Genomic DNA, 22,377 nt, shown 5'->3' with positions numbered 1-22,377 from the left:
CCCCCGATATTCGATATTTTAATGATTTTAGCGACGTTATTTACAAGGATTGTTTCAAATTTCGTATGTGAAGTTCGTAATGGAGCCCATGCCAGAAAATTGTCTGTGCAGGTCCACGTCTTCGTATAGCCCCCATATAACGGTACCCCCCATATTCGGTATTTTGACGATTTTAGCTACATTATAAACAGATTTTTCTTCAAGTTTCGCATTTAAATATTGTAATAATTTATGACAAAAGTTGCCTATGCAGGCCCACGTCGTCGTATAAGCATTCGGTATTTTTAAGATTTTAACAGAATTTTTAACGGGTTTTATTTTTTGGAAATTGCCAAATTTGTACCAAATGGTGGAGGGTATTAAAAGTTCGGCCCTGCCGAACTTACAGCTTTTTTACTTGTTTTTCTATTAACACCAGATCTGGCTCAAAGAAAGTAGATATCGGTCCAGTCCTTCTGGTACCTCACCCATAAATGTTCAACATTTTCATAGAAAATAATATACCTTAAAAAAAGAGAAAGTATAATCCGATTGGGTTAAAAATTTGAAAATCCTTATATTCGTATTCGTATTAGCATAAGGTCAAATACGAGAATGGGCTACTTATTTGGAAGGTCAAAATTGTAAATTGTAGCCAAAACGCTGAAATGCGAAATAAGCATCCGAATCTTTTCAAGCTTAAATGGAATATTTCTACCAACACATGATCTGGTGTAGATATGGCGTATATCGGTTCACTGCCACTGATACCTCCCCCCCATTCAAAATCTTGTATTATTATTACTCATGAAATGTGAATATGTGACTGATCGATCCGCTCCTTCTGAAAACTTTCCGATAAAGGATCAATATTTTGAATATATTTAATTCTCAATAATTGTACTAACATTAGATTGAGTATAAAGATGGGATATGAAGGTCCAATCTTTGTGGGTGATTTTTTAAGAGTTATAGTAATATTATTTGAATTGATAGTACGTTCCATATAATTTGATGTTTGATGAAACATAAATAATGACCAAATCGCTTACCCTCCAATAGCATTACATTATCAATGCGGAAATTTCTGTAAAGTATGAATATTTTTGCACAGCTACCAAACCAAAATTACTTACTTGTAGCATATTTGGATTAAAAATATGACTAGGACCTTTAAACTATCCATTATTGGGGGATTCCGTTCTATGAGTGTCACTTCAAAACCAGCATCCAGATTGAACCATATTTGCGAGTGCATGTTCTGTATTATAAGGTTTCACAATATAAAATTGTGGTTCGAAAATGTAACCAAGATTTTATGAAAAGACTTATTATCGGGCTTTCCCACTATCATATTAGGGGACCATTTTCATAGTTCACAGTTCATTCCGATGCAAATTGTGGGTGAAACAATAAATGCTTTTTTTAGTGTCAAAATGGCGCCCAACGTAGTGCACATCCTATTGAAAAGCAGTATATTGATGTACAGATGGCGTTCGTTATAACGGTTTGTTTAAAACCTAGGAGTATTTGTTATGTTTCGAATCCTTTTCAGATGAATTCGTTAGACCTTTGCACCTATTAATCAACCCATTTGATTGGACTCATAGAGGAATGATATGTTCATATATATTCCTTTAAATATAACTTTTTCCCCTAAACATTTTTATTCTTGGAGATGTGTGTATTATTGAATGAAATTTTATAGTTTTATTTTCTGCAAATAGTTGAAACAAATATTGCAAAGTTTCTCCCTTTCATAAATAATTAAATGAACCTAAAAATGTTGTCCTCTGATAAAAATAAAAAACTTACTTGAAATTTATTTTGGTCAGTTCATTTTTTTTTTCAATTCAGGCTTCATCTTAATTACATGCCATCACAAACGTTGTAAGCTACCTTTTTAAGGCTCTATGGCCAGCAAACAACCAGGGGGAGGGGAGGGGATATGTACTCTCTTGCCCTACTGGCCCACCTAAAACTTTTTCCTTTGACCGACAAATGTTATATTTTAATATCATCAAAGTTGTTTTTAATCCATTAGGGATTAGTAGGGAACTTGTTTGTGTTGTTGTTCTTTTTTTTTGCTACTAAACATTGGTTGTTGTAACTCTTGTTTTAGTCCACGTCCACATGAGAACACTCAGCTTCGTATCATAGGGGTGGGTGGAGTGACTGTGGGTGTTCACATGGATAATAACAGCATTTTTTCGGCCCTAAATTCATGGTTTGTCGTTGCGACATGTGAACAGGTTTCTGAATACAAACAGACGAACCACGGCATAGGGCTGAGGACCACGTAAAAGATCACCTTTGTTGGGGCATGATTCATATTCGAAGTGCCGTGTATTTGGTTGGTCAAATGCGTTGTTCGTGAGTTTGTTCAACAACAGGATAACAACGAATATCCTTTCTTTATGGCCGCATTAAATATTACTCCGTGATATAGTGAGGATGTGTGTGTGGTGTTGTTGTTTTTGGTGGTCTTGTTATTGTTTGAGTTACACACAATTGGAACATAACACCCCCCACACATCGCTAACCTTTTTCAGTCATTGTTTACTCCAATTCCGCTGAAATAAGGCACAAAGCAAAAAAAAAATACAAATACAAATTTGCTCAACATATTCCGTTTAGTTTTGGCTTTGTTTAGTTTCATTTGCCATATTTTTTGGGGATTGAAAAACAAAGAAAGAACTGGGAGAAAATAACTCTTAAATAATTCATGACTTTGTGAATATTGTTTTGTTTGTGAACATTGTTTCGAAGAATGAGAGGCAAAGATAAGGATAGCGGGAAGAGGAGGGGAAATTTGTACTTAAGCAGGCATAATAATAGGGTTTCTTCTGAGAAAAACAAAAGGTAGAAAAATACAGGGCATTCCGATAGAATATCACGATGCCTTCTCATAGAAAACAAAAAAATTTTCTCACTCTGCTTCTCTTAGAAGACAAGAAGACCTAATAATAGAAGACCAAAAGTTCTTCCTCAAAAGAAAATAAGGTGAAAAGAACTTTTTATAGAAATCATTGAAGGTCTACTCGTAGAAGACCAGAAAGTCTTTCTATAGAAGACCAGAAGGTCTTCCGTAAGACCAGAAGGTCTTCTTATAGAAGACCAGAAGGTTTTCTCATAGAAGACCAGAAGGTCTTCTCATAGAAGACCAGAAGGTCTTCTCATAGAAGACCAGAAGGTCTTCTCACAGAAGACCAGAAGGTCTTCTCATAGAAGACAAGAAGACGTCTCCTCATAGAAGACCAGAAGGTCTTCTCATAGAAAACCAGAAGAGGTCTTCTCATGGATGACCAGAAGGTCTTCCTATAGAAGACCAGAAGGTCTTCCTATAGAAGACCAGAAGAGGTCTTCTCATAGAAGACCAGCAGAGGTCTTCTCATAGAAGACCAGAAGAGGTCTTCTCATAGAAGACCAGAAGAGGTCTTCTCATAGAAGACCAGAGGAGGTCTTCTCATAGAAGACCAGAAGAGGTCTTCTCATAGAAGGCCAGAAGAGGTCTTCTCATAGAAGGCCAGAAGAGGTCTTCTCCTAGAAGGTCAGAAGAGGTCTTCTCCTAGAAGGTCAGAAGAGGTCTTCTCATAGAAGGCCAGAAGAGGTCTTCTCCTAGAAGGCCAGAAGAGGTCTTCTCATAGAAGGCCAGAAGAGGTCTTCTCATAGAAGGCCAGAAGAGGTCTTCTCATAGAAGGCCAGAAGAGGTCTTCTCATAGAAGGCCAGAAGAGGTCTTCTCATAGAAGGCCAGAAGAGGTCTTCTCATAGAAGACCAGAAGAGGTCTTCTCATAGATGACCAGAAAGTCTTGCCATGGATGAGAAGACCTCGTAAGGTCCTTATGAAAGAACACATAAGTGTTGCTGAAGAATATTTCCCAAATTATCATACCGCCCCTACACTTCCTAGGCTCTTTTCATTGTTTTTACAATTGTTGTTGGTGCGCGTGGTGGATGGGGGATACCTTTGTGAAACCCCATACTGTTCACAGAATACAATTCGTCCTTTTTCCAGTTGTCCAAGAAGAGGACATTGTTTTTGTTGTAGAGAAAGGATTTTTGCCGTTTTTGCTTTACCCTGAAGAAAAAGCTATCAAATTTATGTGATTTTTACGTTTCTTCGTTGCCTTTTTTCACAGTTTACCTTTCATGTTAAAAAACAATATTCCACACACACCGAGAGAGAGAGCATTTTTATTGGCAACTTAACCTTTCTGTTGGGGCAAAAATATTTTGGGTTGGTCGACCGAGTTGATATTTGAGGTATATATTATCATTTAATGGTATTTATCCCTGTTTTGCTACATCTCGGGAAAGCCAAAGGTGTGGCCACTGAGCAATGTCTCAGATGGGGTTTGTTTTTTTTTTTTTTCATTTTTTAAACATTTGCTGAAATGACATGTTTATTTAAAGAAACCTAAAAATATTTTGGTCGAAAATAGTCTTTAATGAAGTGGCCTGGGCCAGTTCATTGCTTTTGTTGTTACCTTATCTTTAAATGTAGTTTCAAATGCTGTTACTGCATAAGCTGCTAGTCCTGTGACAAATGTCTCCTCCGTTAAGCTCTGCTCTGCTCTTATCTTATTTTGGCCAATGTCCTTGTTTTTTCTCTCAACAGCAAATGACATAAACAAAACAAAAAAGGAAAATAAGCATTATTTACTTTATTTTGCTGCTGTTTTACAGCTCCCTCCCTCTCGTGCTCTTCGTGAAGCAGCATATTTGGACGACTCTGGTGTTAATTAATCCTTTAACAGAAAACAAAGGATTTCCATTGCCTTAAGGATATTTATCAAAACAAAATAAATGTGTTAATGAGTTCGCAAAAACCAACAACAAGACAAATAATTTACTTAAGCTTTAATCTCTAATGATGTTTGAGGAGATATTTTGCTGTGCTGTGCTTAGCTTTTGTTTAGGTTTAGGTGGGGCACAAACTTTGGAGAGAGGTTGATTAACGAGAGGCATTTGTCATAGAGGAACAATCATTTGAAATGAATTCAAGTTCTAAATGATTGTTATTTTCGATTGGAATCTGGTCTCTGTGTCAGGGATTGATTGAATGAATATCGCTTGATTGAGGTGATCGACATTTTGGTATTTTTTAGTGCCAACCTTGCTTTCCAAAATACTCCAGACACAATAGTCCAACGGATTGGTATCCGGAGATTTTGGTGACCATTGTGCACTGGAATTATAGCGAGGAACCTCATTTGTAATCATTCTTGAGTGGCGCGTGCTGAGTGCGATGGTGTCAAAATGTTTGCGCGCCCAAGGCTTTAATACACCCTCCAGAATATTTTCACGATAATATTCGGCATTTATGCTGATGCTACGGTCGATAAATACGAGCGGAGAGTGACCACGGGCTGTTATGGCAGCCCACATCATTCCATACCATGGGCCGCGCTTGAGTTCTGGTGGCCAACCGAAGGTGCACATTTTCAGCTGACCTCTTTGGCAAATAAACATGACCATTTTGTTTGTTTACTGGACAACAAATGTTTTTTCATCGGAGAAAACCAAATTCGACAGTTCACCACTTTCGGTCAAGCGAAGCAACTCTTTAGCTCTTTTGTGTCTATTTTCTTTCTGTTGCGGTGTAAGTTCTTGCACTTTTTTGAATTTCAATGGCTTTACCCCGAGCTCATTTTTTCAATATTTGCCGAATGGAATATTGCGATATGTTCAGCCCACGAGCCATTTTTCGGCCACTGCGACGAGGGTTTCGATCAAGTCGCTTCTTTACTTTTCGAACCATTTCTGCTGATGTTGCTGTTTTCTTCCGTCCACTTCCTTGACGTCGGGCTACGCTACCAGTATCACGGCAGCTGTAATGAGCGATGGTACGAGACACAAAAGATTCATTCACATTTAAATGCTGGAGTGCTCTAACTTGTGGTTTTCCAGCCAAATATAAAGAAATCACGCTATCACGCTTGAATTCCATCACGAATGACTTTTTTTCTGGAAAATTCTCACCAAAATGCTTTTGTACGCTTGTTAACAATATAATGAGCTGTCACTGGAATAATGGCTTAGAAATGACAGCAGTCTGAAGTCGGTTGCAGTTTTTTCATCTCACCCTGTAGATTAGGAGGTGGATTGGGTTCTAAATGATACTAAATTTGTTATACAGTGTGGGAATAAGGTTGAACGTGTGCATTTTACTCTAAAGGTAACATTGGCCTAGACAAGGAGCACTTTTTGAAAATGCGTGGTACTCGATATGAAGTGTAAGAATAGAACTGGAATTATATATTTTGGTTTAGGATTTATTCAATGCCATGTTTTTAGAAATGCGTACCAGAAGGATACGAAAATTACTAAATTTGGTATTAAGTGTAGGAATAGAGGTAGAATTATGAATTATGGTTAAGGTCCCACTAAGGGTGTGAAGGTGGTGCATATTAAATTTGTACTCAATTTGTCATAAAGAGTAGGAATAGAACTGGTATTATAATTGTTGGTAAGAGAGGGGTACAAATATTTTCCATTTTCGCTATAGATAGAAAGAAAGATGTGGGTTACAACTTGTTCGAAGTAATATATTCAGGGTCCGCAAAAAAAGGTTCTTATTTTATTTAAAAAGAAATAAAAATAATTGCATTCAAATGAATGCATCAGCTGACCATGTAATAGCCTACACCATCTGTCAAATTGTCAGTTGTCTCTGGCCTGCCCCACAAAAATAGTACAAAGATGTCAAATCACAGCTCCTAGGTGGCCAATCGACATCAGCTTTGCGGCCGATAATGTGATCTTTAAAAACAGGCCGCAAAAAATCGGGTGTACTGTTGAAACCAAGTGTTGGTAAAATTTGAAAAGGAGGTTCCTTTTTAAATTTTACCAACAATATCTTCTTTAAAATAACCCGATAACATATAGGCCACTCTAGCTCGTTTCCCAAAAAAAAACAACTTTTTTCGAAACACATCTATGATCAACATTTGCCTTTCTAGCCCAATATTCTCTCTGCGCCTGGCACTCTCAGAACTCTTTCAATATTCCATTTCTTTGCTTTGTTTCAACTTACTCACAATGTTGTAAGGTTTGAAGACATTCAAGTCAAGACCTTATGTATTTAGCTATTTAATTTTTTAGCAATTGTTTCTAGATCAAATCTCCATCATTTTTTATTGTTTCCCATAACCATGAACAATAGGAAATTTAAAAAACAATTCGATTTTTTATGGTTTTGCCAATTGTAATGTTCATATTATTTTTTATTGGGTATGGCCCGACCACCTGGATGATGGGTTTATTTTTATTTCTCCACCTCATCGACACGATTTCAAATGAGCACTTCATTAATAACTTTTGTATTGTCTTCGGAAAACAATTGTAAATTTAACCTCCAGTAATGTGAAGGTCATTACAATGACCTTTTTTTATTCATTCAAACGGCAATAATATTTATTTTTATTAATTTCATTATGGCTTTAAAGCAAATAGTTTAAATTTATGTTTCTAATTTACCTAGGGTTTCATTCATTTATTGCAAATGACTCATTATGCATTTAAATGTGAAATTTTAGATTTATGTAACGTTTCTAATACATCTCTGGGGTTTCATTTTTTTTGTAAAGTCTTCTTTTGGCTTCTTCACTTGGACTTGAGATCAGAAATAAAGATAACAAGCAAAAAAGTAGCTAAACTCGGCCGGGCGGAACTTTTTATACACTCCAGCATTTTTAAGGAACTTGATAATTTAAAAAAAATCTGTCGAAAAATACCGCACAAATGAAAATCATAATTAATTTTTTGTCATAGGCTTTAGTGCCGATTGAGAACTTCAAATACGAAATTTGAAACAGTTCCGGTGAATAATATATCATCAAATTTAGAATAATTCCGGAGAATAATGTCGCTACTGTCATCAAAATACGGAATAAAGAGAGGTACCGTTATATATGGGCTACACAAAGACATGGATCTGCATAGACAATTTTCCGCCATAGGTTGAACTACCCATTACGAACTTCAAATACGAAATTGGAAACAATTGTGGTTAGTAATGACGCTAAAATCATGAAAATTCCTAATATCTGGGATACGGTTATATGGGTGCTATATTAGAACGAGGACCTATGTAGACAAATTTCTACCAATGAGTAAAGTACTCAGAAGAAACCCCTTGTGTGGGCTTTCAGAAAATTCCATTGAAGAATTTGGCTACAATCATGAAAATACCGCATATCGGAGGGTACCGTTTTATGGGTGCTATACTAAAACGTGGATCTATATACAAAAATCTCTACGAGGCGGTAATATACACACTAAGAACTGCTTGTGTAGAATTTCAGATAATTTAAATTAAAAATGTAGCTAAAATCATGAAAATGCCGAATATGGGGATGATACCATTGTTTGGCTACAATCATCATAATAGCGAATATCGGGAGGAACTGTTATATGGGGGATGTACGACATCTTGGACCTATATAGACAATTCTCTACCAAGGAGTAAGTACTCGGAAGAATCTCCTTGTATCGATTTTAAAACAATTTCATTGGAAAATTTGGCTACAATCATCAAAATAGCGAATATCGGGAAGAACCGTTATATTCTCTTCCAAGGAGTAAGTATTCAGAAGAATCTCCTTGTGTAGAATTTTAGATAATTCCATTGAAAAATGTAGCTAAAATCATCAAAATACCAAATATAGGGAGGTACTGTTTTATGGGAAGAAGAAAATTGTCCATACAGGTCCAAGATATCGAGCTATATGGACAATTCTCTTCTAGGGGCTTAAGTATTCAGAAAGAACTCCTTGTGTAGAACTTTCATTTTAACGGAAAATGTGGCTAAAATCATGAAAATACCGAATATCGGGGGATTCGGTGGTATGGGGGCTATACGTTATCGTGGACCGATATAGCACATCTTCGAACTTGACTTGCCTGCAGACAAAAGACTGATCAGTGCAAAATTTTAGCTACGGCCCAATCGTCTAAGAGTTTTACGCTGATCAAAAATATATATACTTTGTTAGGTCTAAAATTATTATTTCGATGAGTTTTAAACGGAATGACGTACTTTATATACCCTCCATATTATGTATAGTGAAGGGTATAAAAAACCGCCGAATGTGTGTATTTTATATTTCAATTTATTTTTCCAAGATTTCGATTGCGCTAAGGATTTGAATAGGATGTGGGCCTTTTCAATTTTTATCAATTGACTCGAATTTTCCAACCCTAAAAGTTAATTATTTTTTCCTTTTTCATAAATTTTTGTAATTTCTATCCTCTTTGGATTTAAACTGCAAGCGAATTGGTACGAATATTTTTTTTTTTCCTGGTCCATGTTAAAGTGACCTAACTTTCGACCAATGTAAATTCTATTACATGTTATTTTATTTCAATATTTGTGCTCTCATCCACCTACCCACTGGACAGAAACGTCCAAAGTCAAGTCATCCTTCCATTCCACCAAAATTCTCTGTTGTACGAAATCCTGAAATGTTGTTTGCTTCTGCCGCTGTTCACTTCTGTCGGAGGGTCTACCACCTGAAATTGAATAAATAGAAAACAGAAGAAAAAACAAAACAAAATGTTATTTCACATCAAATTGTATTTTGTTAACATTATTTGCATTTATTTTTGCCATTTTTACTTCCCTCACCTCCCCCTCTCTTCTCATCCTCCCACTCTTAGCCTGCAGCAACTTTCGTGCAACAAAAAAAGGTTAGGTAAATAAGACACAGCGTATTTTTTATTTAGTTTAGTTTATTTTTATAATTGTTATTATTTTTGTTTTATTATTTGTTCATGTTTTCGTATTGATGTTCTTTTTTTTGGCGTGTTGTTGTTTTTATGTGTTTTTTATTTTATAGAGAATGGAGAATTTTATGGGAAATGAATGGGCGTGCATGTGTGTGGCTTCAATGAAAGATATGAAAAAGAAGATACTCCGTCATTATTTTTTGGGTAGGTATGGCCTTGGGAGAACATAAAAGTGAGATCGAAATTGAATAAAGATGTCACAGGAAGGCATTTAGAGAACTCCCAGTAGAAATCTGTTCAATATACATGTCAGCAAATAATCTCATTACCCAGTTATACAAGTAACTACTTACAAAACAGTATTCTGGCCCATTATTTTAATACAGGCATGTTATAGGTAGTAAGTAAGGACTAAGGGATAACTCATTATTTTCAAAGTATTCGTAATGCAGATATTGGTCTGTCTAAATTACCTTCTAGTAGAAATTACCTTCTTCCATTCAACGGAAAATTTAGTACCATTTAGTACTTTTCGAATAATCATAGTAGGCATTCCCAAACTTTTCTTACGATCTAAGAACGCATTTCTAAAAGCTTCGCTCAACAACATACACCAAGAGTGACACTGATAAAAATTTTCAGGAGTCCAGCTCTATCCCTTCATCCCATACCAAATTCAGTACTATTTTGTACCTTTCGTACTTCATATTCCAATCCTAGAAAACCTCAATATCAAATTTGAGAATTGCAGCCCTATACCTTTACCAAATACCCAATTTAGTATCATTTTGTAAATTTCGTACAAATATAGGACGTATTTCCAAATCTCACACACATATACCATTTGTAATCCCTTCACTAAATACCAAATTAAGTACCATTTAGTACTTTTTTCAAATTTCCGAATGAATATTTCTTAGAATCCTAAAATTTTAGGCAAGTACTTCGAACACCTATAGATCGTTGAAAGCTTTCGTTTGTTACCCCCCACCATAGTATGGAGGGTATATTAAGTTTGTCAGTTCGTTTGTAACACCTCGAAATATACACTTTAGAGCCCACAAAGTATATATTCTTGATCAGCACAAAATTCTATGTCGATTTAGCGATGCCTGTCCATCTGTCCGTCTGTGGAAATCACTCTAGCTTCCGAACGAAATGAAGTAGGTTGATAATTTTTTTTTTAAATTTTAAATTTGTCTGCAGGACTTTTGGTATTGAAAATGGACCATGCAGGTCCACGTTTTGGAATAGCCCCATATAACAGTACCTCCCGATATTCGGTATTTTGATGATTTTAGCGACATCATTCACCGGAATCGTTTCAAATTTGGTATTTGAAGTTCGTAGTGGATACTACAACTTATGACAGAAAATTGTCTGTGCAGGTCCACGTCTTCTTATAGCCCCCATATAACGGTACCCCCCGATATTCGGTATTTTGATGATTTTAGCGACATCATTCACCGGAATTTTTTCAAATTTGGTATTTGAAATTCGTAATGGATACTACAGCCTAAGACAGAAGATTGTCTGTGCAGGTCCACGTCTTCGTGTAGCCCCCATATAAAGGTACCTCCCTATATTCAGTATTTTGATGATTTTAGCGACATTATTCATCTGAATTGTTTCAAATGTCTTATTTGAAATTCGTAATGGATACTAAAGTCTAAGACAGAAAAGTGTCTATGCAGGTCCACGTCTTCGTATAGCCCCCATATAACGGTACCTCCTGATACTTGGTATTTCGATAATTTTAGCGACATTATTCACCGGAATTATTTCAAATTGGGTATTTAAAGTTCGTAATAGATGCTACAGTCTAAGACAGAAAAAAAAATTGTGTAGGTCCACGTCTTCATATAGCCCCATATTAAGGTACCTCCCAATATTCGGTATTTTGATGGTTTAAGGGACATTATTCACTGGAATTGTTTTAAATTTGTTATTTGAAGTTCGTAATGGATACTACAGCCTATGACAGAAAATTGTCTGTGCAGGTTCACGTCTTCTTATAGCCACCCCCCCCAATATAATAGTAACTCCCGATATTCGGTATTTTGATGATTTTAGCGACATTATTCTCCGGAATTGTTCCAAATTTGATATTTGAAGTTCGTAATGGATGCTACAGCCTATGACAGGAGATTGTCTGTGCAGGAACACGTCTTCGTATAGCCTCCATACAAGGGTACTTCCCGATATTCTGAATTTTGATGATTTAAGCGACATTATTCATCGGAATTGTTACAAATTTGGTATTTAAAGTTCGTACTGGATACTACAGTCTAAGACAGAAAAGTGTTTGTGTAGGTCCACGTCTTCGTGTAGCCCCCATATAACGGTACCTCCCGATATTCGGAACTTTGATGATTTTAGCGACTTTATTCATCGGAATTGTTTCAAATTTGGTATTTGAAGTTCGTAGTTGATACTACAGTCTATGACAGAAAATTGCCTGTGCAGGTCCACGTCTTCTTATAGCCCCCATATAATAGTACCTCCCTATATTCGGTATTTTGATGATTTTAGAGACATCATTCATCATTCTCCCTATATTCGGTATTTTGATGATGCAGGTCCACGTCGTTATATAGCCCCTAATATAACGGCTACCTTCGGTATTTTTTAGATTTTAACAGAATTTTTAATGGATTGTTTTTTTTAAATTGCTTCATTTTTTCCGAATGTTGGAGGATATTCAAAGTTCGGCCCGGCCGAACTTACAGCTTTTTTACTTGTTACCTTTCACATATTAGTTTAGGGAACAATTATGATTTTTTTGATTTCGAAAAAAAAGCAGCAATTTACACATTTTATTATCCAATGGCCGGGTTTTTTCGTTTGGCAAACACCTCCTGATTGTTCATTTCCAAAAACAAATTTGTGCTAACTTTTCGGCCATGTCCCCCTCCCTAAATGCCAGACACTTTTTTCTCCATCTGAAAGATTTCTGTTTGCATTAGTTTAAAGAAATTTCATTAATATTTAAAATTGTAATGTTGTTTGTTTCATTTTCGGGCCAGTTTGAATTGGTTGGCTTTGTTGCAGGCATACATTTGTTTCCTCCCTTTTAACTTGAAATCAAGCGGAAACGGAAATCAACAAGAGAGAGAGAGAGAGAGAGAGAAGAGAAAAAGCCTAACCAGAAACTGTAAAAAAGTATTACAAAGTTGGTGGTCATAGGTGAGGCGGAGGGAAGGGGGAAGAGCACAAAGAGTCTGTGTGCATTGTAAATATTTCTGATTAAATTTGGCTAAAGGGAATTACAAATTGTGAGAGTACACACATACTACTACATATTGTGTGAGCGTAAAATACAATGTAACACTAAAAAAAACAATAACAAAACAAAAAATACCCACTTTAATTGGTTGGCATGCCAACCGCCACCACACCATGAATGCATAATTAAAATACAATAATTTCATGTTATTTATGTTAATTAATTGTGGTTACAAAGCTAACCACTTCAAAATACAAACATACATACATACATACATATCTATAATTTGTGTGTGCATCTTCACATTTTTTTTTTGTTAATCATGCAATTTCGATAATATTTTGTTGTTATTAGTATTTCAGTATTTTTTGTTTATTTATTTTATTTTTTTAATTAAATTCCCATTGGAATTCATAATTTCCGATAAGCATCTTTTAATTATTTTTTTTTGGTATAGAAATTTGTGTTGAATTTGTATTGAATTTGGTTCAATAATTCAATAGAAATACCGGTAGCTTGAAACGTGTGTCGGCACACCCCCAACCCAGCAAAGAGAAATCACCACCACCACAGCACGTTATTCACATTTTGATCACACACACATGTGTACATATGTGTACATATATGTACACACAAAAACCCGCTATAATTCATTGACGTTTGCAATGCTAATCAGCTACGCATTTGAATTGGTCTATTTTGTAGTTGTAGCTTTTAAAGTGTCTACTTTTTCGAAAATCAACATTGAAATAATTTAACCGAAATATGCCACAGAGTTTAAATTTATTGAGTGGCATGGCTTTTGAATCTACACTGAGGCCTGTTTTTACTGGAAATTTAATTCGAAATTCGTATAATACCCTCAGTCATATGGCTACAAAGGGTCTATATAATTTGATACGGTCAAAACGTGCCTAGTCGAAATAACGGTTTTAGACCCCAGGTCTCTTTGGAACAAATCCGTTTCAGAACATTTGAAGTCCATCTAGCGATGTCCGTCCGTCTGTCCGTCTGTCTGTCTGGTGCGCACGATAACTCTCGAGGGGAGTATCCGATTTGATCCAAACTTGGTACATCGTAATATTTTTGTCAAACTTATATCGAGTTCGGATATGGGAAATATCGGTGCACTCCTTTTGGTACCTCCCCTACAAAATGTCAACATTTTCAAAGAAAATAATTTACTGCACAGAAAGAGAAAAGCTAATGCGATTTTGCTCCATCTTTGCAAATCCTAATATTTGCGTCAGTTCTAGGTCAGGTGCGAAAATGGACAATACCGGTCCACTCCACCAAGTACCTCCCACACAAAATGTCAACATTTTCAAAGAAAATATTTTTGCACAAAAAGAGAAAGGATAATCCGATTTTGCTCCATCTTTGCAAATCCTAATATTTGCGTCCGTTGGGAAAATTGACAATATCGGTCCAATCCATCAAGTACCTCCCACACAAAGGGTCAATATTTTAAATAATTACAACTCTCATAAAATGTGATGTAAGAGTCCTATTGTCTTCAAATTCCCCACATCCCAATATTTATATCAACTCAAGGTCTGGCGTTAAAATGGACAATATCGGTCCACTCCTATTGATACCTTCCCTACAAATTGTCGAAATTTTCAAAAAATATATTTTTTGCACAGAAAGAGAAAGGATAATCCAATTTTGCTCCAAATTTGCAAATCCTAATATTTGCGTCAGTACTAGATCAAGTGTGAATATGGACAATATCGGTCCACTCCATCAAGTACCTCCCCCACAAAGGGTCAAAATTTTATATAATTACAACTGTCATAAAATGTGATGTAAGAGTCCGATGGTCTTGAAATTTCACACATCCCAAAATTTATATTAACCCAAGGTCTGGTGTAAAGATGGAATATAGCGGGCCACTCCTTCTGGTACCTCCCCCACAAATTGTCGAAATTTTCAAAAAAAAAAAATATTTTTTTTGCACAGAAAGAGAAAGGCTAATCCGATTTTGCTCCAAATTTGCATTAGTGCTAGATCTGGTGCAAAAATGGACAATATCGGTCCACTCCTTCTGGTACTTCCTCCACAAAGGGTCAAAACATTAAATAATTACAAATCTCATAAAATGTGATGGAAGAGATTGATTGTCTTGAAATTTCGCACATACCAATATTTATATCAACCCAAGGTCTGGTCTTAATATGGAATATATTGGTCCACTCCTTCTGGTACCTGCCCCATAAAAGGTTGAAATTTTGAATATCCATTAATCTCATAAAACGCGAAATTGACATCGGATTCCATTTAAAATTGGCACATCTGAATATTTCTATCAACACAGGACCAGTTAAAAAAAAACGGTAGAGATCGGAACATTCCTCGTGGTACCTCCCCCACAAAAGGTCAAAGATTCAAATAACCAAAACTTTTATAAAATCCGAAATAAGCATAAAGTTCTCCTTATATTTCACACATCCCATTATTTCCACTAACAAAAAATCCGTTGTGAAGTTGGGTTATATCGGTCCACTCCTTCTGGTACCTCACCCACAAAGGCTCAAAATTTTGAATATCCATTAAGCTCCTAAAAAGCGAAATTGACATCCGACTCTATTCAAGACTTGGTAAATCCCAAAAATTCCATTAACGCAACGCAGTCCAAACCTAGCACGTCGCAATATTTATATTAAATAAATATAAGTTCAATACGAAATGGCCAATATTGGCCCATTCCTTCGGAACCTACTGCATAAGGGGTTAAACATTTGAATAATCATAACAGAAGTGAAATATTTTTAAATAATCAAACATTGGCTGGGGGTATAAATCTGTCGGCAAAACCGACCGATACTTTTTTACTGGTTTTAAAAAAGAAAGAAATTAGGTATATATAAAAGTATTTCCAAAAATCATTACGCGAAAAAGATTTTTGCTTATTTAGCAAGCCTCTACTTTGTGTCCCTTTACAAATAAATACGCATGCTACGTACCTTCGGATCACACGCTGTTGGGTGTGGTATTTATAAGTCGGAATGGGAGTGCTCACATTTTGTCACATGCATAAAAATTTGTTTAGAAAACCCCATCGAATCATTAAAAGCCCATCTAAAGTTGATGTATGATTTTTTGGAAATTTTATTTACATTATTGCCAATAAAACAAACAAGCAAATAAAAATTGTCAACTTTTAATTAATTTTATGACTTAATCGATTTTTTATATGTTAAAGATAACACCGAAAAGGCAATTTTTTAAAATTCCAAACCTAATTTCATTTATTTTTTGTATCCGCATTAAAAACTGATTTTGAAAATTTTCGATGGGCTCATAAATTAATATACAACAAGTGAATTTGATCGTAAATATGTTCATTTAAAATGTCAAACTATAAGTTTGTTGCAAAAGCGTGGCTAAAATTCCAAAATATCGCACGTATTTGAGTCATAAAAAATAAAACATGAATTTAATGGAGGAGAGACAAAATTATTAAAATTGTTGTTTTTTTTTTTAATTTAAACGTGTTATTAATTTAGAAAAAAAAATTAGAAAATATTGTCGATTTGTGGCTATATTTATAAATATTTCAAAATATATTAGATAGTACGCTCGTAATTAGTTTACAACCTGCGTTGTACTATTTCAGGTTATATTTTATTAATATTTATGTAAACCAAAATATTGGTGTAGTTGTTTCTTGCAAATGTTACTTAGCCTGAAAAGGGCTTGGGACACTTCAAAACACACACATTTCTCTTGAAATTAAAAATGATGTGGTGATCGTATAGTGTTACTTTAATCACCCAGGACACATAATTATCGGTGCAACGAACCAAGATGATTGATTTGCATGAATTTTGTTTTCTTTATATCTTTCATTTCATAAATGTTATCAAGTTGTTTATGCCTTTATGCCTGTCAGATTTAATAACATTGGACATAAAAAAAGAGGGCAATGAAATTAAGTTGTAGGGCAACATCAGTGACGTAGGCAAAAAAGTGCAATATTTCCAGTAGGGAACCGACACATGGAGTTTTTAAGAGAAATCTTTCACAAAAGAGGTTAAGCCATTTTAGTATCGAAAATAGCATTTTATCCTATAAAAATGTCAACTACGATACAAAAATGTGTTAATAAGAAAGAGTTTAATAGTATCCTTATAGGAGGTCAGCAACACCGGCTTGATATCAAGCCACGCCTCAGAGCAATATAAAATGTTCAAAATATTTTATGTGAAGGCAAAACTTCAAAACAAAAGTTCTGAAATTTTACATTGCAAAGTAACCCAGATCGAGGGGGACTTTTCCCATCTCTTTCAATTTTTTTTTTTTTTTTGATTTTCGGATTAAGATTCCATGAAATCCTTCTATTTTTGGTGCATAGTCTCTTCGGCAATTTTACTGATAACAATACGAATATTATTTTGTTACACCTCTAGCAGGTCACCAAAGGGGTCTTTTTGGTCCTCTTTTTCAATTGTGGTTAAAAACCCCAGTCCAGAATAAACGCCTGAATCTTGAAATTTGGGTCAGTCTTGGTGCGTAGGCGTGTGATGAGGCAGGATTTCTGGAAATTCATACTAAAACGGTACAAAATGTACTAAAAATAGAATACATTGCATTTGATAAACGAAATGAGCTAAATTTAGAATCAGAGTCACTGATGGAATGCGGGATAGATATACCAAAGGATTTTTGGAAATCCGAACTTTAAAGTTACAAAAAGTTCTAAAATGGTACTAAATTCCTAAAATGGTACCATTTCGTATTTCGAACAGAAAGGCTGAAAACTTGAAAAGTTGGAAAGTAACTTTAATATACAGGGTGAGATAAAAAAACTGCATCAAAGTCAAACGGCATAATTTTTAGATTTTTTTTTTAATTTTATTGAATGAAAGCAGAAAATATCGGAAATAGCATCAAGTTTTATAATAAGTTTAGATTTGTTTGAATTGCTCACCTTTAGCACGAATTATGGCCTTCAAACGGTCAATGAAATCGTCACACGCTGCCCGAATGTTGCTCTGCGGTATTTTGGCCCATTCCCGGCGAAGCGCTTGCTTGAGGTGATCGACACTTAGGTATTTTTTAGTGCCAACCTTGCTATCCAAAATACTCCAGACACAATAGTCCAATGGATTGGTATCCGAAGTTTTTTAGGTGGCCATTGAAGCGAGGAACCTAACTTTGTAACCATTCTTGGGTGGTGCGCGCTGAGTCCTTTTGGAATGTCCAAGGTCTGCGGCCAAAATGTTTGCGTGTCCGAGGCTTTAATACATCCTCCAGAATATTTTCGCGATAATATTCGGCGTTTATTCTGATGCCACGGTCGATCAATACTAACGGAGAGCGAACATCGGCTGTTATGGTGGCTCACACCATCACCATGGCCGGCGCTTGAGTTCTGGTGGCCAACCGAAGGTGCACATTTTCAGCTGACCTCTTTGGCAAATAAACACGATCATTTTGTTTGTTTATGAACTGCTGGATAACGAATATTTTCTCATCGGAGAAAACCAAATTCGGCAGTGCACCACTTTCGGACAAGCGAAGCAACTCTTTAGCGTTTTTGAGACTAATTTCTTTCTGTTGCCGAATGAAATATTGCGATAAGTTCAGTTCACGAGCCATTTTTCGTCCACTGCGACGCGGGTTTCGATCAAGTCGCTTCTTTACTTTTCGAACCATTTCTGCTGATGTTGCTGTTTTCTTCCGTCCACTTCCTTGACGTCGGGCAACGCTACCAGTATCATGGTAACGAGCGATGGTACGAGACACAAAAGATTTATTCACATTTATAAGTTGGAGTGCTCCAACGATAGCCACTTTTGGTTTTCCAGCCAAATAAAAAGAAATCACATTATCACGCTTAAATTCCATCACGAATAACTTGTTTTCTGGAAAATTCTCACCAAAATGCCTTTGTACGCTTGTAAACAATATAATGAGCTGTCACTAGAATAATTTTAATGTTGTACGAATAGTACTAAATAGTACTAAATTTGGTACTGGGTGAAGGAATAGAGCTGAGATCCTAAAAATGTTTTATGGATGGAAATGCGAAGGTGCGAAAATTACAAGTTGCCACAAATAAGCTGGAATTCTGAAATTTGATATGTAGTTTTGAGAGTGATTTGGAAATGGGTCCTATATCTGTACGAATTGTACTAAATTGGATTTTTGGTGAAGGGATAGTTCTGGAATCTGTTGGTATCAAGGATTGGGATATGAAGGTGGTTTTGGAAATGTGTACTTTAGTTGTACGAAAAGTAGAAAATAGTACTGACTTTGGTATTGGGTGAATGATTAGAGCTAATATCCTGAAATTTAATATGAATGTCAATGTGGGTGTCTGTGGATGAGAGCTGGTTTTTGGATATGCTTACTATAGTTGCTCTAAATTTTGTATTGGGGGAAATTAGGGAGCTTAAATCTTGAAATTTGATTTTAACTTCACGTTTGCTATCTGAGGTTGAGATATGGAGATTGGTTTGCAAAAGGCTTACTTAAATGTATGAGAATAACTAAATGCTACCAAATATGGTATTGGGTGAAAAGATAGAGCCGGACTTCCAAAATATGATATTGAGGAATATCTTGGTTACTAGGGTTTTCATATGAAGACGTTGAAATAGTTTTGGAGAAAATATGGATGTAGGTGCATTGTCTAATGATTTTATTAATATCCTCCTCGATGAACTTCATAATGAACGATTTTGAAGACTTTTTGGTGTAAAAGTTAAAAATGTTCCCATTATTATTTCCGAGAAAGTAAAAACTTGAATAATACATCAAAACTTGAAAATCTGATAACTTGGTACGAAGTATGACTTTTTAATTTAAAAAAATGTCAATCTAAACAAATTATGCAATTTGAGGACTCAAAGGACCTAACACGAACTTTTGGAACGAATCGTAAATTTTAAATTAAATTAAATTAAATTAAACTTTGTCATAAAATTCTACTATGGTCCTGATCTTACCTAAACACGAGGAATTTTTAAATATTAAGAATTTTTTTAGAAGAACAACGTGAGAGAAGAAACTATTGCTAATCAAATTTCAATTTTTGTCTAAGTCACCAAAGACAAAATTTAGCTTTTGTCAAAAGATAGAAATATTCCACATAAAACTTCACTATAAATCTCGAAATAAGCCAGACCTCTAGGTTTATGGTTTTTTTTTAAGAAAATTTATACCTAAGATTTATCATAAAAATAGCATCAATCAGTTAATAAAAAATCGGGTTTATTTTCAACAAATGTGGCATTTTTTTCGAAAGCGCTGAAAACTTTCTCATTACTTCACAGTATTCGGTTTGTAGATCAAAACCCTAAGAGTTTTGGGTTCTTAAGACAAACTCGATAAAGCTTTTATATAGCCTTTGCCATACACAAAAGGGACCCCAATATTTTGGGATATGATTCGCAACATTTGTTATTGAGATATTTAGAAAGCTTCGGATTACTTCCAGAATCATTGGTGTAAAAAATAGGTCTGTCGGTCCACTTTTTGCTTTAGTCATAGTCTTTCTATTTCATTTCTTTCTTTTTTTTAAAAAAAAACGTGAAATATGAAAATCCCCCTAGATTTTACCTAGCTTGGATTTTGGTCATGTAGGGGCAATACTAGGTCCTCAGTGGTATAGAATTATTATTTTGAGGATAGCCGATTTGGCCATGTCATGACGAACTTACTGGAGTTTTAAAAATCTGGTAGTAACCCGAAAATATGTTCAAATGACTTCGTTTTTTTTTTTTTTTTTTGAAAAAAAAAGACATTTCAAATATCTAAAATACACCCAGATTCAGATCAATTTGTATTCCGCACTTGAATATTAAAATCACTATTTTATGTTTTCTGGACTCTCCAAGACACTGTTCAAGTGTCATATTTTTATATGACATTCCAATGTTTTCATTTCACTGAGCTTTGCATTTTGGTGCCATGATGAAAATCCACATATATTTAATCTTTCGCATCTATATTCTGGCCTTATGAGAGGAGCATATTGTTTTCTGTTATTTTTTGATTTTAAAAATCTTAAATCCTCTATTTTTTGTTTGTATGAATAACATAAAGAGAAAAATAAAAAAAAAAAAACAAAACAACTGATGTCTCAAATTTCAAATTCCAACAGCGTTGCCTCCAGCGTGTTCTTTTGCCAATCACATTCAGGCCGGGCATTAAAAAAACACGCACACATACTCACACCCAAGCTGGCTGGCAATCTCGCCAAAATACATGAATATGTTTAACCCAACTTTTGAAAAAAACAAAAAAACATAAATTGGGAATTTCTTTTATGCTGTAGTGAAAAAATAATAAAATAAAAATCTTTCTCGTTTTGCCTCCCTCTCACCCTCTTTCTCTGCCGGTTTTGTTTATGAATTCAAATTATCGACTCCAGATTTCAATTAAGAATCGAAGCACAATCGAAATTCGTGTATATTTGTGTATTTCAAATTGTTTACGAATTAAAAAACCCCAAAGAAAAAAAAAATAGTTTATAATGCTTCGGAACGTTGGGAGGGCAGACATACATTGTATTTAGGCAAACTTTGTTTTTTGCTTACAAGACAACTGTCGCCACATTTAGAGAAGTGTGACTGTGTGTGTGTGTGTGTGTGGCATATTGAAATTGAAATTCTTCAAATGTCGCCCTCTGTGCGAATTCCACAACGATTTTAGGCTATAATTAAGTTCAAACTGTCAAAACGGATATGGTTTATGGTTGATGAGTTTGCGAGCAGGCAACTTGCTAGCTGCCTAGCTAACTGGCGAACAGGCGCTTTATTAATATAATACACATGTAATCCCGAAAAATAAGCGCGTTATAAAATAATTGAAATCCCATTAACAGTGTTTGAATATCAATTTGTTTTGGAAAACTTGGAGCTTTTTTGGCAAACGTGTCATTGCTAATGACGACTTGGTGGAGGTGCGATGATTTGAATATTAATGTTCAATTAAAATCCCATGCAAAGTGTTAATTTTAATTACCACCAACTTTAGATGATTTAATTAAGTCGGATATTTTACAAATACGGAACCGCCTTTTGTAATGTAAATGTAAAATTTCAATAACATATTAGTGGTAGAACTGAATTCTGAAAAGAAGTTAAAAAATATCCACGAAAAAATTCTCATGGAGGGATGGAAAATGCCCACTCCGTTAACGGATCCTTAATCTGTAATTAATGACTTTTTTTCTGATTTTGAAATTTTCATTCTTCCTTTTTAAGAGGAAATGGTAAACTCAAAATCTTTCGTTTTAAGTTTTACCCAGGAGCATATTAGTTAATTCCTTGCACAATGGTTCCACATCTAATTTTTCTGGCCAAAACTAATATATCCATATGTAAACCCTATATATCCATATGAAACCCCAGATATCCATACCAACAGTGACCTAAATATCAAATTTCAGATTTTCGGCTCTATCCATTCACTCAACGGCAACATTAG

General features: G+C 35.1%; 1 protein-coding gene across 3 annotated transcripts in view; it reads left to right on the top strand.

Moving 5' to 3' along the window:
* Positions 1-22,377, top strand: part of LOC131801244 (trichohyalin-like) — a 292,580-nt gene that overhangs the window by 28,423 nt on the left and 241,780 nt on the right. The window lies entirely within an intron of this gene.

This window comes from Musca domestica, unplaced genomic scaffold, assembly GCF_030504385.1.
Source record: "Musca domestica strain aabys unplaced genomic scaffold, Musca_domestica.polishedcontigs.V.1.1 15, whole genome shotgun sequence".
NCBI classification, from domain to species: Eukaryota; Metazoa; Arthropoda; class Insecta; order Diptera; family Muscidae; genus Musca; species Musca domestica.
This window is presented reverse-complemented; position numbering and strand designations above follow the sequence as displayed.